Raw genomic sequence first — 16,236 nt, 5'->3', positions numbered from 1 at the left:
TATTACCGCCGTACCAGGCGGTAATACAGCCCGACAGGATGCTCTCGATTGTGCATCTGTAGAAGTTTGTGAGTGCTTTTGGTGACAAGCCAAATTTCTTCAGCCTCCTGAGGTTGAAGAGGCAGTTACACCAGCTCTGTCAGGAGGAATGGGCCAAAATTCACCCAACCTATTGTGGGAAGCTTGTGGAAGTCTATCCAAAATGTTTGACTCAAGTTAAGCAATTTAAAGGCAATGCTACCAATTACTATTGTTTGTAACGATGAACGTGGAACCTTCAGGCATTTGGAAATTGTTCCCAAGCATGAACCAGGCTTGTGGAGGTCAATAATTTTTTTTCTGAGGTCTTGGTTGATTTTCTGGGATTTTCCCATGATGTCAAGCAAAGAGACACTGAATTTGAAGGTAGGCCTTTATACATCCACAGGTACACCTCCAATTGACTCATTTTTTTTGTCAATTTGCCTATCAGAAGCTTCTAAAGCCATGACATCATTTTCTGGAATTTTCCAAGCTGTTTAAAGGCACAGTCAACTTAGTGTATGTAAACTTCTGACCCACTGGAATTGTGATACAGTGAATTATAAATTAAATAATCTGTCTGTAAACAATTGTTGTAAAAAATTACTTGTGTCATGCACAACGTAGATGTCCTAACCGACTTGCCAAAACTATAGTTTGTTAACAAGAAATTTGCGGAGTGGTTGAAAAACTAGTTTTAATGACTTCCGACTTCAACTGTAGCAAGCAACATAGGCTAACAAACATAAGCGTTCTACTAGCCTACTTCATTACATGCATAATATTATACTCATAAAGAGATGACATAGCTGCATACCTTTATCTTTTGCACGTTTCTCCTCTTCTTTCCTCTTTCCTAAACTGGCCACATGATGGCTTAGACATTTTCTTTTCTATTTGTGTTGATTTGGCACTCGAGCAGCAATACATTACCCATCCCCCAACACTGTCAACCAGGAGTCAAGACTAAACCAATTCACCTTGGTGGTGTGCAGACTGGTTTTATACTATTCTTAATGATTTCACACAAACCAGAAAAAAATGCAACAATATGTCTTTGAAACCGTTCAAAAGTTTGGGGTCTCTTAAAAATGTCCTTGTATTTGAAAGAAATTAATAATAATTGTCCATTAAAATAACATCAAATTATTCAGAAATATAGTATATACATTGTGGCTGGAAACAGCTGATTTGGACTATTGTGGCTGGAAACAGCTGATTTGTTATGGAATATCTACATAGGCAACCATCTCTCCTGTGTTCCAATGGCACGTTGTGTTAGCTAATCCAAGTTTATCTTTTTTTATTTTTACCCCTTTTTCTCCCCAATTTCGTGGTATCCAATTGTTGTAGTATCTTGTCTCCCGTACGGGCTCGGGAGAGACGAAGGCTGAATGTCATGCGTCCTCCGATACACAACCCAACCAGCCGTACTGCTTCTTAACACAGCACGCATCCAACCCGGAAGCCAGCCGCACCAATGTGTCAGAGGCTACACCGTGCACCTGGCGCGAACCCAGGGACTCTGATGGCACAGTACAGCGCCCTTAACCACTGCGCCATCCGGGAGGTCTCAAGTTTATCATTTTAAAAGGCTAATTGATCATTAGAAAATCCTTTTGCAATTATGTTTGCACAGCTAAAAACTGTTGTCCTGATTAAAGAAGCAATAAAACTGGCCTTCTTTAACCTAGTTGAGTATCTGGAACATCAGCATTTGTGGGATCGATGGCAGGCTCAAAATGGCCAGAAACAAATAACTTTCTTCTGAAACTCGTCAGACTATTCTTGTTCTGAGAAATTAAGGCTAATCCATGCGAGACATTTCCAAAGAAACTGAAGATCTCGTACAACGTTGTGTACTACTCCCTTCACAGAACAGCGCAAACTGGCTCAAACCAGAATAGAAAGAGGAGTGGGAGGCCCCGGTGCCAATCCGTAGCACTCACGTCTGTAGCCATGAAGTGCTTTGAAAGGCTGGTCATGGCTCACATCAACACCATTATCCCAGAAACCCTAGACCAACTCTAATTTGCATACCACCCCAACAGATTCACAGATGATAAAATCTCTGTTGCACTCCACACTGCCCTTTCCCACCTGGACAAAAGGAACACTTACGTGAGAATGCTATTCATTGACTACAGCTCAGCGTTCAACACCATAGTGCCCTCAAAGCTCATCACTAAGCTAAGGACCCTGGGACTAAACACCTCCCTCTGCAACTGGATCCTGGACTTTCTGACGAGCCAGCCCCAGGTGTTGAGGGTAGGTAACAACACATCTGCCACGCTGATCCTCAACTCGGGGGCCCCCTCAGGGGTGCATGCTTAGTCCCCTCCTGTACTCCCTGTTCACCCATGACTGCATGGCCAAGCACGACTCCAACGCTATCATTAAGTTTGCCGACGACACAACAGTGGTAGGTCTGAGCATCGGCAACCATGAGACAACCTATAGGGAGGAGGTCAGAGACCTGGCAGTGTGGTGCCAGGATAACAACCTCTCCCTCAATGTGATCAAGACAAAGGAGATGATTGTGGACTACATGAAAAGGAGGACTGAGCACGCCCCCTTCTCATCGACGGGGCTGTAGTGGAGCAGGTTGAGCGCTTCCAAGTTCCTTGGTTTCCACATCACCAACAAACTAACATGGTCCAAACACACCAAGACAGATGTGAAGAGGGCACGACAACGCCTATTCCCCCTCAGGAAACTGAAAGGATTTGGGCATGGGTCCTCAGATCCTCAAAAAAGTTATACAGCTGCACCATCGAGAGCATGCATCACTGCCTGGTATGGCAACTGCTCTGCCTCCAATCACAAGGCACTACAGAGGGTGATGCGTACGGCCCAGTACATCACTGGGGCCAAGCTTCTTGACATCCAGGACCTATTACTAGGTGGTGTCAGAGGAAGGCCCAAAAAACTGTCAAAGACTCCAGTCACCCAAGTCATAGACTGTTCTCTCTGCTACCACATGGCAAGTGGTACCAGAGGACCAAGTCTAGGACTACAAGGCTCCTTAACAGCCTCTACCCCCAAGGCATAAGACTGCAGAACAATTAATCAAATGGCAACCCGAACAATTTACATTGACCCCCCCACTTTGTTTTTACAGTGCTGCTACTCGCTGTTTATTATCTTCGCTGTTTATTATCTATGCATAGACACTTTACATATTACCTCGACTAACCTGTACCCCCGCACATTGAATCGGTACCGGTATCCCCTGTATATAGCCTCGTTATTGTTATGTAATTTTACTTTTAGATTATTTTTTTTTACTTTAGTTTATTTAGTCTATTTCTTAACTCTATTTCTTGAACTGCATTGTTGGTCTAGGGCTTATAAGCATTTCACGGTAAGGTCTACCGGATGTATGCGGCGCATGTAACACATACAGTTTGATTTGATTGTCTTGCGCCAAGCTGCGATTGAACGTTTTTTTTATGAGATTATGTTTTGTTACTTTCACGAGGTTGGAGTAATAACATGTTCAGCTACTTAAGACATTGGCTCGAATCCAGTGGGGGAAAAAGTGCCCAATTGTCATACTTCAGTAACCAGTAAAATCCTACTTGAGTAAAAGTCTAAAAGTATTTGGTTTTAAATATACTTAAGTATCAAAAGTATAAGTATAAATAATTTCAAATTCCTTATATTAAGAAAACCAGACCACCAATTTTTTTATTTTTTTTATTTATGGATCAATTAAATCATTCAAAATGCAGCGAGTACCTTTGTTGTCAGAGAAAATATATAGAGTACAAAGTACATAATTTTCATTAGGAATGTAGTGAAGTTAAAGTATAAAGTTGTCAAAAATAGAAATAGTAAAGTACAGATGAGATACCTAAAAATGTTTTTACTTAGGTTGTACTTTCAAGTATTTTTAATTAAGTATTTTACATCACTGCTCGAATCTACGATGTGCCTTTAGATTTCAAGAAAATGAACTAAGTAATAATTTTTTACTTCTCACATTTACTTCCCAAACCCGTTTGGTCTGCTTCGCTAAGCGTTGGGCCTCTGGGTTTAGAAACACTCCATTTTGAAGTAGTCCATTTTCTTCATCTACTACTTCTATGAGATGGTAAACAAACCAAAAGGGTGCATACTGCCACTTGGAGTGTGTTGTTTGAACAGGTATAAAGCCAAGGTTGGTGATTTTCTGCCACCTGCAGTTATGGAATGTTTGCTAATGAGTATAATTTTTATTTATTTTAATTACATTTTTTTTTAACCTTTATTTAACCAGGAAGGGCTCATTGAGATTAAAATCTATTTTTCAAGAGCGCCCTGGCCAAGATAGGCAGCACCAAGTCATTACAAAACAATTACAGACAGACAACATGAAAAACGACAAGTAATCTAGTAAAAACCATTGAATTCACAAGAGTATAAAACAGCAAATTAAAAACATTGACAGGTCAGGGAATCAGCCTCAAAATTCTTCATCAGTGATTTAAAAGTAACTGTAACTGAAGTAACTAGTAACTGAAAGGTTGCAAGTTCAAATCCCCAAGCTGACAAGGTACAAATCTGTCGTTCTGCCCCTGAACAGGCAGTTAACCCATTGTTCCTAGGCTGTCATTGAAAATAAGAATTTGTTCTTAACTGACTTGCCTAGTTAAAAAAAGGTAAAATAAAATAAATAGTGTAGCATGATCAACTGTATCAAAAGCCTTAGAGAGATCAATAAAAAGTGAGACACAGTGCTGTTTTTTGTCAATGGCTTCAGTGATATCATTTAAATCATGGCTGCTGTAAATGTGCTATGCTTCTTCCTGAAGCCTGATTGGTACATTGATAAAATAGAGTTAGTAAATAAAAACTCTTCTAGCTGATCACTTACAAGGGTTTAAAGTATTTTCAACAGGGGTGACAGCTTTGAGAAAAAATAATCAAGTGGCTAATCCCTCCCGATGACCTGGATGGAATTATGTGATCCTTTCCAAACCCATAGGAAGTACCACCTCTGTCTATCTCTATGCGTCCACCACTGAGAGGTGAGCTTTTGGCCATGCGATGGCGACATTGTATAATTTAATGCAAAAGGGTTGAAACAGTAACTGAAATTGTTTCCAAACTCGGTGATACAATGTTAATGAGTGGTTACAGTTAAACACTGAAACATTACTTTTTTTTTTACAAAGTAATGCAGTAACTTAGTGTCAGGGTAAGTTATGGTACTTTTCTATGCATTTTGGGAATCATGTTTTATAGCATTAACTGCCATTTACAATATTTCTACAGCTTATAAAGGATATTATGATTTGGTAATTCCAGCCAACACTGCTCATTAAATCGAATAAGAAGATTAGGCCTATGCTATAGCCTAGCAAGCCCATAGGCCTGATGAATAATGCACTTTTTTATGCATTCGAATTTAAAACCTGCATCGTCACACCACACAATTGGCTTGTTTGAGTGGTAAGGCTGATAAAGCAACCAACTGCAGATAAAAGTCGAGGAGTGAATTCGGGGAGGTGCATCTACGACAGCCAAAAGTCGGAACAATGATTTGGTTTTCCAACAAGCATGGCTCAATGCAACATGGCAATGTTGCCATTGTTTATACGTTTCTTTGAAATGTTGAAATAAACATGTCTCCAACCTCCATATCACACACTGTAAATATACGTGCGTAGGCTTACATTGTACTATTAATTGGAGTTAGACTCAAATATTACATTCACTTGTACACTGTTTAGATATGAATTACGGGCAAGTTACTTCCTGTTTCAGTAACTTATTTGGTCACGTTCGCGGCAATCAAACAAAAACACGAATGATTGGTTGACAATTAGTGCCTCCCACAATGCAGGCGATGGCTGCAAGTTGCAGCTAGTGAGGAGCAACTACATAAAATTGCAGTTGAAACTTCATGACCTTCGATCCTAGGGTTGTTGTAAAGTTAATGTAGTCGACATGTCGGCGCAAGTCAGATTTTCTTTTACCCCCATAATGCAATACAATTTGAAAGGCAGTGACCACCGACTTGATAAAAGTGATCCGTTCCAACGCGCCCAATGCGATTGATATATGATCTAGCCATGTAGACTGTCCGCCAGCGACATTCTGACGTTTTACTCTTCAATGGCTGTTCTTCTTATGGTTGCCTATTGGGCCAATATAGTCCCGTAAAAGGCGTCAAACTTACTCATTGTACGTTCTGGTTGTCGATCAAAGTAAATTACAGTGCCGAAGGAAACCATCAGGGCGTTCGCTTGTAAAATACAAAGCTGTGATTGGAGGTAGCCTCTGTCAAAATGACATTTTCGCCATTATCATTGGATAAAATTTCAGTCAGTTGGTATTTTGGGATTTTGATTGGAGGAATCTGTCTGTAGGCGGTAATGTTACCCTGCGGTCACTGAAGCGCAGTACGGGAGGGCGGATCATCATCGTGGTGGCAGCTACACTCGGAGACTCCCGACAAACTGTCAAAAATATTCAGCAAACGGTGAGTCAACTCAAAATAAACTCATCCTTTTATTGGGCAAATCCTCTAGGTACCTCGGGTTACGGCTATCATGTTGTTCTGATATGGTTTGTTTATTTATCAGTGAAGAAGGGACGGTGATTTTGGATGAGAAATACGCACGTTACGCATCATAGCAAGAAGTGCATGGGTGAAGTCGCAGTGTCACACCCGAGTGTCACAGCGCAGGAGCTATGGCTGTTCGCAAAGTTATGCAAGCTTGACTGTGTGTGTGTGTGTGTGTGTGTGTGTGTGTGTGTGTGTGTGTGTGTGTGTGTGTGTGTGTGGCCATAACGTCATTCAATTAGGGCTAAGCAACTGCGCACATGGTTCCTATTGGTATAAGCCTTTATAAAGTGCAATTCCTAATGTTAAGGGGGTGTTTTTTGTTTGTTTGTGGGGCTTCAGCTCAGTCGGGACCTCCAGTTTAGTCGGGACCTCCCGCAGAGCTTCTTCAAATCCGACTGTTGACAAATGTGAACTTTGAATACTCTGCAACATTGTGACATTTGGATCATTTCGATGTTACGGTTTTCTGTTTTGACTGTACAGCCGCAGTAAAATGTAGTTTTAATTTCCTATAAGGCTGGAATAGGCTACGTGTTATGCTCTGATTTAGTTAGCGGATTAAACTCAACGATTAATGATGGAGTTGAGCGGCGACTAGTGTGGGTTTTTATACGTTTTTATAAAGTTGTTATTTAAAAAACTAGCCCGCAATTACACAGAAAAATATCGTGTTTAATTGCGGGCTTTTCTTTGGGTGTTGAAATCTGTAATTTAAAAAAAATAAAAACCCACACTAGTAGCCCGCTCAACTACATCATAAATCTTGGAGTTGAGTTTATCGGCTATGATTTAGTGAATATAATCTCCAAAGCAACCTTCAGGGCTACTACACAGCAGCTGAGATATTGCACTGTAGCCAGAAAGCTGTTTATCTTGAACATGTGCTGTCTGCTTGGAGCAGTTATTGACAATTCTATCTTTCACTGCCATGTGTTTCAAAGTGCAGTCTGTAGGCCTATCCATGAAAAGGAACATGTACCCTCTGCCAACTGGCCACCCCATTCCATCACATTACTGTAAACACTGAGTTACTTTCTCTCAGTGTTGGGCTGCCTATTTCATTTATGTAGACTATTATCAGTCCTTAGGCCTCTTGTGCTGCCATACCTCCTAGATATTGATGATAGGAATGATAAGAGGAAGAGCAGAGAGAGGATTATTCTTGCTATTAGAGAGGAGTGTGGATCCTGCAGGAGATTACTGGACAATCCTCCCCAGATTACTACAGGCAGGAATCAGAGGTGGGTCTATCTAACCCAGCGGCGGCTTCGTTACTGGCTATATTCTGTCTGATTGTCAAATGATACATTTTACCTTTAGAAACATGCAGGTGAGGCTAACACCATACATTAAGATTCTCTTATACCTATGAGTGATGCTGTAATTACTACAGTAATAAGGTTGTTGTTGTTAGTAATTATAGTATCATTACAGAATAGCAACGTTAATGTAAAGCGTAACTTAGAGTGGCAGGTAGCCTATCAGTTAGAGTGTTAGGCCAGTAGCCGACAAGGTGAAAAATCGATGGTGTCGATGTGCCCGTGAGCAAGGCACTTAACCCTAATTTGCTCTAGGGTTGCTGTACTACTCTGGCTGACCCTGTAAAACAACACATTTCACTGCACCTATTCCGGTGTATGTGACAATAAAAAGCATATTTATCTTAACTGTGCATATGTTTACTCCCTTTCTTTGGCACCGCTGCAGTTAGAGACATTTCCGGCACGAATCCACACACTCCTATCAGACCAAATTGGCCAAATGAGGTGGAGGCGTCATCTAATCTGCGTGTGTGTGGGTTTCCATTTCTTTGTCTCGTGGCCCATGCTAGCTTGTAGCATAGCTGAGCTAAGAGGGGAAGTATGTTAGGCTGTGGATTAATCATGCAGACATGCACTCGTTGATGTTTTCGTATCCCAAAGGATAACTTCTGGACTTGACCTGACCTGGAATGGTTTCACTAGGATTACTGTGTCATATGTCAAACATATCAAAATGAAAGTAGCCTATCTAGCCTGCCCTGGGTAAAAGTCTGCTAATCATTAGTGACCTTTGGTTAGGTTGTTAGAGGTTTGTATTGGTCAACCTAGTTTTTCCTCGTGTCAACTGTGTAGTTTCACGCATCCCCATTCACCTCGTACAACAATTCAAACAGTGGTGATTTCATTAACCGTGCTCACGTTGTTGTCAAAGAATTGTCGATATCTACTTGTGGTTGAAACGACCCATTTTATTGTACTATTTGGTCTCTGTGCCAGTGCATGTTAATGTAATGTCTCGTTCAGCTTCTAGCCGTCTAAACAGGAGCAGGCAACCTGGAAGCTACGTAGTAATCACTCCATCGAGGCGGCACAATAAAAAAGCGCTTTGGAATGGAATGTATTTATTCAGAAACACATCTAGTGGATTGTGGAAGCTTTGGTTTGGAATGCTACAGGGAGGAGACAGACAGAGAGAGGAATCCTAAGATCACAGCGCAAGTGACAAGAAATGTTAGCTTTGGGGTGGAGAAACTAACCTTTTACGGCTGTCAGTCGACAGTGTCTACATGCCTCATGAAGAAGAAAATCTAAAACACAAACAAAACTTTTGGGAAAATTCCTCGGGTGGATTTGTAATGTCATTACACTATCACAAGTTAGTTTTTTTTCTATATCGTGCCCTGCAAAGGGGATTGCTTCTCGGATACACATGGCATGACGTACTACACTCTCTGGAGTTAAAATGTAACAAAATAAGCCCCTAAAGCTCGACAGCACTGTTGGGAAACGTACCAAGTCCGTGTTAAAATGATCTACAACTGTCATTCTTTTTAAATTAGAAGTGAAAGGACTATAGAAATAAAATGAATCCTACCTCAATAGAGACCGATGTGCATAGTGTACAGTGACCACCGCTCCAACTACACGCATGGGACACATTTTCATTATGCACTAAAACCCTCACTTGTGTGCTTGGATTATTACACAAGGGTGGTTATTACAAAACGACTGAATTCAATTGAGGTTATCAGGAAGGGTACGAATTGATGAACGAGTATACATAGGTGAGATGGGCCCCCAGTCTAGCTAGCAAGAGTGAATAGGAGAAACCAATTGAGGAGAACTAGCACTCTCAATTCCCCTCCACTCTCCCTCTGCTAATCTGGTCTGATCTGTGTCTCCTATCCCTGTGGCTGCTGCTGCTCACCATGACTCTGCTAGCCTGGACTGCATGATCCATCTGAAGTGGGACCCTTGGCAGCGTGTGTTGCAGCAGAGATAGGAAGTCAAGCCACAGTAACTTTAGACCTAGAGAGGCCTGGTCAACCATAGATAGACAGGCCCTCTTAAAGAGCCTGTCAATGGAGTTTAGGCCTATGGGAAGCATGGGAAATCAATCACCCATTTCTTCAGTATTTTCAAACGATGTAGTATTTTTGCCCCTCAATTAACCACCATTACAGCCATGATGGGAGTGGCTGTCCTCAGAGAGCATGCGTGATGCTGTGCGGTCCAGTAGGGGCACTACAGCTCACGCTAGGTCAGACAAAGGACAGGGATGGGTCAGGGCCTGTGATGGATATCAGGCGGTGTCGGTACAGTGAGGTAATGGTAACCAAACAGAGGCTGTAGGGCTTAGGGAGTTGGCGTGACTGTCTTCACTCCTGATCGCTGTATCACGGTGTGGTGTACCCCAGCCTCCTACCTCTGCCCCAAGCCACTGATCGTCATGACAACCAGGACACTGTCATTATTGCTGTTGGCCCAATCTGTAGTTGATCGGATGGATTATCCATAATGCAATTACAGAAGCCTTGTTTCTTATCCGTCCGGTCAGTCTGACATCCGTGAGCAGGGATCGATACTAAGGTCGCCTGCTTTTATGGCCAATAACAGGACAGTTACCTGCGAATGTGAATATAACATAACATAAACTGTTATATACTGTTACATCTATCTATATGGACAGTTTATACCTATTGGGTAGTTTGAATAGTTTCACTTCTACAATCATGTGTGATAATAAGTTGACTTTTTTGTGGGCACATGCTCAAAGGCTATACATAATTGACAGGGTGAAGATGTTGTAAGCCTGATTGGACAGGACTGTGTCTCCCTTTTAAAAGCATCAATCATTCACCCAATGGAACATCTCTGGCTTCATCTCTCCTAGCTCTGACTGTAAGTGTCTCATTGAGACGTCTGTGATAGTTTTGGACCCATTCCAGGGAGTCTAATGTGCTGGCAGAAGGGTTCTTGTACTTCCAGGGCGCTCCGAACAGGACTGGAGTTATACATAGTCTGCTGGCTGATTGGAAGAATATGGGTCTGGGATTGGAATGCAACAATGGTTTATCTCAATTATGCTAGGTTGTCATTTCTGAGAGGATCACGAAGAGTTGTTGGCATTGTGTACAGCACCTCCCACATTTCTTCTCACCTTGAAGTAGGTTGTGTTAGTTGGTGGTCGGTCGTAGTTGTTACTTTTTCACACCTGGATAATAGCAAGAGGAATCAGTCCAAAGACGGCCATTTTACTTTGAGTTTTGTGTAATCACCAATACCGATTGGTGATTACTTAAGTGTTGTTTATGGTTGTGCCAGATTGTGCTGTCTGAGCTTGTCCAGTATCGCTGTGGACAAGTTTCACCCATTCACAGCTTGTGTTTCTACATTAGCCTATCAAATCACCACCCTCTTTTAGTTTGTTTGTGTTTTCTGCCAGTTCAAGGCAACGCTCCTTCCCTCCATTTAGCAGTGCATCAACAGAAACCTTTCTAGTTTACATTAATTATGCATTCCTAGTCACTGGTCTTATCACGCCAATTGACCCATTACCAAACAGTACTATACTGTACAGAGCTTTGCTTGGGATCTCTTAAAAATTCAAAGCTTAGACTGCCACATAGACATTTTAAGTGCAAGCACTTTTTATCAGTGAAAAACAACAGGAAGATAAGATGGAGGAGAATGGATAGAACAACTGGAATGCTGGTGAGGTTAGAGCGTAAGGATGGCAGGAGAAGGAGGTGGCTATATGGGACTTTACTTTGGATTAGTAAATGGAGGATAAACCGGCGAGCGATATCGTTCTGTGCTTTATTAAGTTGGTTGGCTTTCGGCCAAGTGGTCGTCCATAGTCGACCACGACTTTGAGATTGCGTGACAGCAGCGAGTGAATGAAGAATGGAGAGAAGGATGGAAAGAGGAGTGAGGCAGCAAAGGGTTGGCGGGCGGTGTAATCCCCCGCAACAGGACAACGGAGGCAGCCGGGCCGCAGCTTGGCTTTAACTGTCAATCAGGCCTCCAGCAGAATTATAGCCACCGTGTCGCCTGGGACACATCCAACACCACCATTATCACCACACAGCTAGACACACAGAGATAGATGGATGGAGGGAAAGGGAGAGAGAACCACTACCATTACCAAAGGTATTCATGGAGGAGGGAGGGGGGGAGAGGAGAGAGAGAACTACCATTACCAAAGGTAATCATGGAGGGAGGGGGGAGAGGAGAGAGAGAACTACCATTACCAAAGGTAATCATGGAGGGGGGAGAGGAGAGAGAGGACCACCATTACCAAAGGTAATCATGGAAGAGGGAGGGGAGAGGAGAGAGAGAACCACCATTACCAAAGGTAATCATGGAGGAGGGAGGGAGGGGGGAGAGGAGAGAGAGAACCACCATTACCAAAGGTAATCATGGAGGAGGGAGGGGGAGAGAGAACCACCATTACCAAAGGTAATCATGGAGGAGGGAGGGGGAGAGGAGAGAGAGAACCACCATTACCAAAGGTAATCATGGAGGAGGGAGGGGGAGAGGAGAGAGAGGACCACCATTACCAAGGTAATCATGGAGGAGGGAGGGGGAGAGGAGAGAGAGAACCACCATTACCAAAGGTAATCATGGAGGAGGGAGGGAGGGGGAGAGGAGAGAGAGAACCACCATTACCAAAGGTAATCATGGAGGAGGGAGGGGGAGAGGAGAGAGAGGACCACCATTACCAAAGGTAATCATGGAAGAGGGAGGGGGAGAGGAGAAACAGAACCACCATTACCAAAGGTAATCATGGAGGAGGGAGGGAGGGGGAGAGGAGAGAGAGAACCACCATTACCAAAGGTAATCATGGAGGAGGGAGGGGGAGAGAGAACCACCATTACCAAAGGTAATCATGGAGGAGGGAGGGGGAGAGGAGAGAGAGGACCACCATTACCAAAGGTAATCATGGAGGAGGGAGGGGGAGAGGAGAGAGAGGACCACCATTACCAAGGTAATCATGGAGGAGGGAGGGGGAGAGGAGAGAGAGAACCACCATTACCAAAGGTAATCATGGAGGAGGGAGGGGGAGAGGAGAGAGAGAACCACCATTACCAAAGGTAATCATCAGGGAGAGGAGAGAGAGCTGCTTTGAGTACCTTACTTGACTCTCTTTTGGAGAACTTCCTATTAACCATTAATACTACAACATAGGACTGAGCTTTAGTTTATTTGTTCGCTAATGTTCCCTCAGACTTAGGCCTGGCTTAGTGTGTCTGCTACCTGTGTGTTAGTGTTTGTTTTGGGATTAGAATTGTCCTTTGTGTCTGTGCTGCTATGCGTTCCATTGCGATGTGTCAAGCCTCGCTCTGCAACAATGGGCAGCATAGTTTCCAATCCTGGCAAACACAGACCCAGCGCTGTGTGTGTGTGTGTGTGTGTGTGTGTGTGTGTGTGTGTGTGTGTGTGTGTGTGTGTGTGTGTGTGTGTGTGTGTGTGTGTGTGTGTGTGTGTGTGTGTGTGTGTGTGTGTGTGTGTGTGTGCGCGTGAGCGAGAGAGAACCTACATGCACATAAACGTGGGAGGGAGACACAGGGAATTGGCACAGGGGAATTAATTCTCTGTCACTCTATCCCAACCCTCACCCTCCCACACAGAGACTCAGACTGGCTTGTCAGACGAGAGAGAGAGGCCCAAGGAGGAGTGGAGAGGGGGATTGGCTAGTACAGGGTGTGGCAGTGGCTTAAGTACTTTTAGAGCAGAACTATGCTCTCTCTCTTTCTCCCTCCTCCCTCTTCCAGAGTACAACCTAATGGGCTACATCAGGGTCTGAATTATATTGAACCGAAATGTCCCTGAGTGCACTAATACCATTAGAGAGAGGAGAACATAGCTACAACTCACAGGACCTCTCTCTCTTTTTATATATTGCATTCTTTCGCTCTCATGTCCTCCCTCCTTACTGGATATCTCTCTCACTGTCATGTCCTCCCTCCTTACTGGATATCTCTCTCATGTCCTCCCCCGTTACTGGATATCTCTCTCTCTCATGTCCTCCCTCCTTACTGGATATCTCTCTCATGTCCTCCCTCCTTACTATATATCTCTCTCTCTCTCTCTCATGTCCTCCTTCCTTACTGGATATCTCTCTCGCCCTCATGTCCTCCCTCCTTTCTCTCACGTCATCCCTCCTTACTGGATATCTCTCTCATGTCCTCCCTGCTTACTGGATATCTCTCTCGCCCTCATGTCCTCCCTCCTTACTGGATATCTCTCTCTCTCTCTCATGTCCTCCCTCCTTACTGGATATCTCTCTCTCTCTCTCTCTCATGTCCTCCCTCCTTACTGGATATCTCTCTCTCTCTCATGTCCTCCCTCCTTACTGGATATCTCTCTCTCTCATGTCCTCCCTCCTTACTGGATATCTCTCTCTCTCATGTCCTCCCTCCTTACTGGATATCTCTCTCTCATGTCCTCCCTCCTTACTGGATATCTCTCTCGCTCTCATGTCCTCCCTCCTTACTGGTTATCTCTCTCGCCCTCATGTCCTCCCTCCTTACTGGATATCTCTCTCTCTCATGTCCTCCCTCCTTACTGGATATCTCTCTCTCTCTCTCATGTCCTCCCTCCTTACTGGATATCTCTCTCTCTCTCTCATGTCCTCCCTCCTTACTGGATCTCTCTCTCTCTCTCATGTCCTCCCTCCTTACTGGATATCTCTCTCTCATGTCCTCCCTCCTTACTGGATATCTCTCTCGCTCTCATGTCCTCCCTCCTTACTGGTTATCTCTCTCGCCCTCATGTCCTCCCTCCTTACTGGATATCTCTCTCTCTCATGTCCTCCCTCCTTACTGGATATCTCTCTCTCTCTCTCATGTCCTCCCTCCTTACTGGATATCTCTCTCTCTCTCTCATGTCCTCCCTCCTTACTGGATCTCTCTCTCTCTCTCATGTCCTCCCTCCTTACTGGATATCTCTCTCTCTCTCATGTCCTCCCTCCTTACTGGATATCTCTCTCTCTCATGTCCTCCCTCCTTACTGGATATCTCTCTCTCTCTCATGTCCTCCCTTCTTACTGGATATCTCTCTCATGTCCTCCCTTCTTACTGGATATCTCTCTCATGTGTTCCCTTCTTACTGGATATCTCTCTCATGTGTTCCCTTCTTACTTGATATCTCTCTCATGTCCTCCCTTCTTACTGGACATCTCTCTCGCTCTCATGTCCTCCCTCCTTACTGGATATCTCTCTCTCATGTCCTCCCTCCTTACTGGATATCTCTCTCTCATGTCCTCCCTCCTTACTGGATATCTCTCTCTCATGTCCTCCCTCCTTACTGGATATCTCTCTCTCATGTCCTCCCTCCTTACTGGATATCTCTCTCGCTCTCATGTCCTCCCTCCTTACTGGATATCTCTCTCGCTCTCATGTCCTCCCTCCTTACTGGATATCTCTCTCGCTCTCATGTCCTCCCTCCTTACTGGATATCTCTCTCGCTCTCATGTCCTCCCTCCTTACTGGATATCTCTCTCGCTCTCATGTCCTCCCTCCTTACTGGATATCTCTCTCGCTCTCATGTCCTCCCTCCTTACTGGATATCTCTCTCGCTCTCATGTCCTCCCTCCTTACTGGATATCTCTCTCGCTCTCATGTCTCCCTCCTTACTGGATATCTCTCTCGCTCTCATGTCCTCCCTCCTTACTGGATATCTCTCTCGCTCTCATGTCCTCCCTCCTAACTGGATATCTCTCTCGCTCTCATGTCCTCCCTCCTTACTGGATATCTCTCTCGCTCTCATGTCCTCCCTCCTTACTGGATATCTCTCTCGCTCTCATGTCCTCCCTCCTTACTGGATATCTCTCTCGCTCTCATGTCCTCCCTCCTTACTGGATATCTCTCTCGCTCTCATGTCCTCCTTCCTTACTGGATATCTCTCTCGCTCTCATGTCCTCCCTCCTTACTGGATATCTCTCTCGCTCTCATGTCCTCCCTCCTTACTGGATATCTCTCTCGCTCTCATGTCCTCCCTCCTTACTGGATATCTCTCTCGCTCTCATGCCCTCCCTCCTTACTGGATATCTCTCTCGCTCTCATGCCCTCCCTCCTTATTGGATATCTCTCTCATGTCCTCCCTCCTTACTGGATATCTCTCTCGCTCTCATGTCCTCCCTCCTTACTGGATATCTCTCTCGCTCTCATGTCCTCCCTCCTTACTGGATATCTCTCTCGCTCTCATGTCCTCCCTCCTTACTGGATATCTCTCTCGCTCTCATGTCCTCCCTCCTTACTGGATATCTCTCTCGCTCTCATGTCCTCCCTCCTTACTGGATATCTCTCTCGCTCTCATGTCCTCCCTCCTTACTGGATATCTCTCTCGCTCTCATGTCCTCCTTCCTTACTGGATATCTCTCTCGCTCTCATG

The 16,236-nt window shown here is 44.1% G+C and overlaps 1 protein-coding gene across 24 annotated transcripts in view; it reads left to right on the top strand.

Moving 5' to 3' along the window:
* The first annotated feature begins 6,369 nt into the window (after positions 1 to 6,369).
* LOC139367067 (microtubule-associated protein 4) overlaps positions 6,370 to 16,236 on the top strand; it is a 120,702-nt gene continuing 110,835 nt past the window's right edge. For 18 of the 24 annotated variants that reach the window (XM_071105043.1, XM_071105062.1, XM_071105061.1 and 15 more), the window contains exon 1: positions 6,416 to 6,490. The gene's annotated coding sequence lies outside the window, so the exon portion shown is untranslated. Of the gene's footprint in view, positions 6,491 to 16,236 lie in introns of all 24 variants that reach the window. The other 6 variants (XM_071105059.1, XM_071105058.1, XM_071105051.1 and 3 more) reach the window with 1 other exon arrangement.

Source organism: Oncorhynchus clarkii, chromosome 15, assembly GCF_045791955.1.
Source record: "Oncorhynchus clarkii lewisi isolate Uvic-CL-2024 chromosome 15, UVic_Ocla_1.0, whole genome shotgun sequence".
Taxonomy (NCBI): Eukaryota; Metazoa; Chordata; class Actinopteri; order Salmoniformes; family Salmonidae; genus Oncorhynchus; species Oncorhynchus clarkii.
This window is presented reverse-complemented; position numbering and strand designations above follow the sequence as displayed.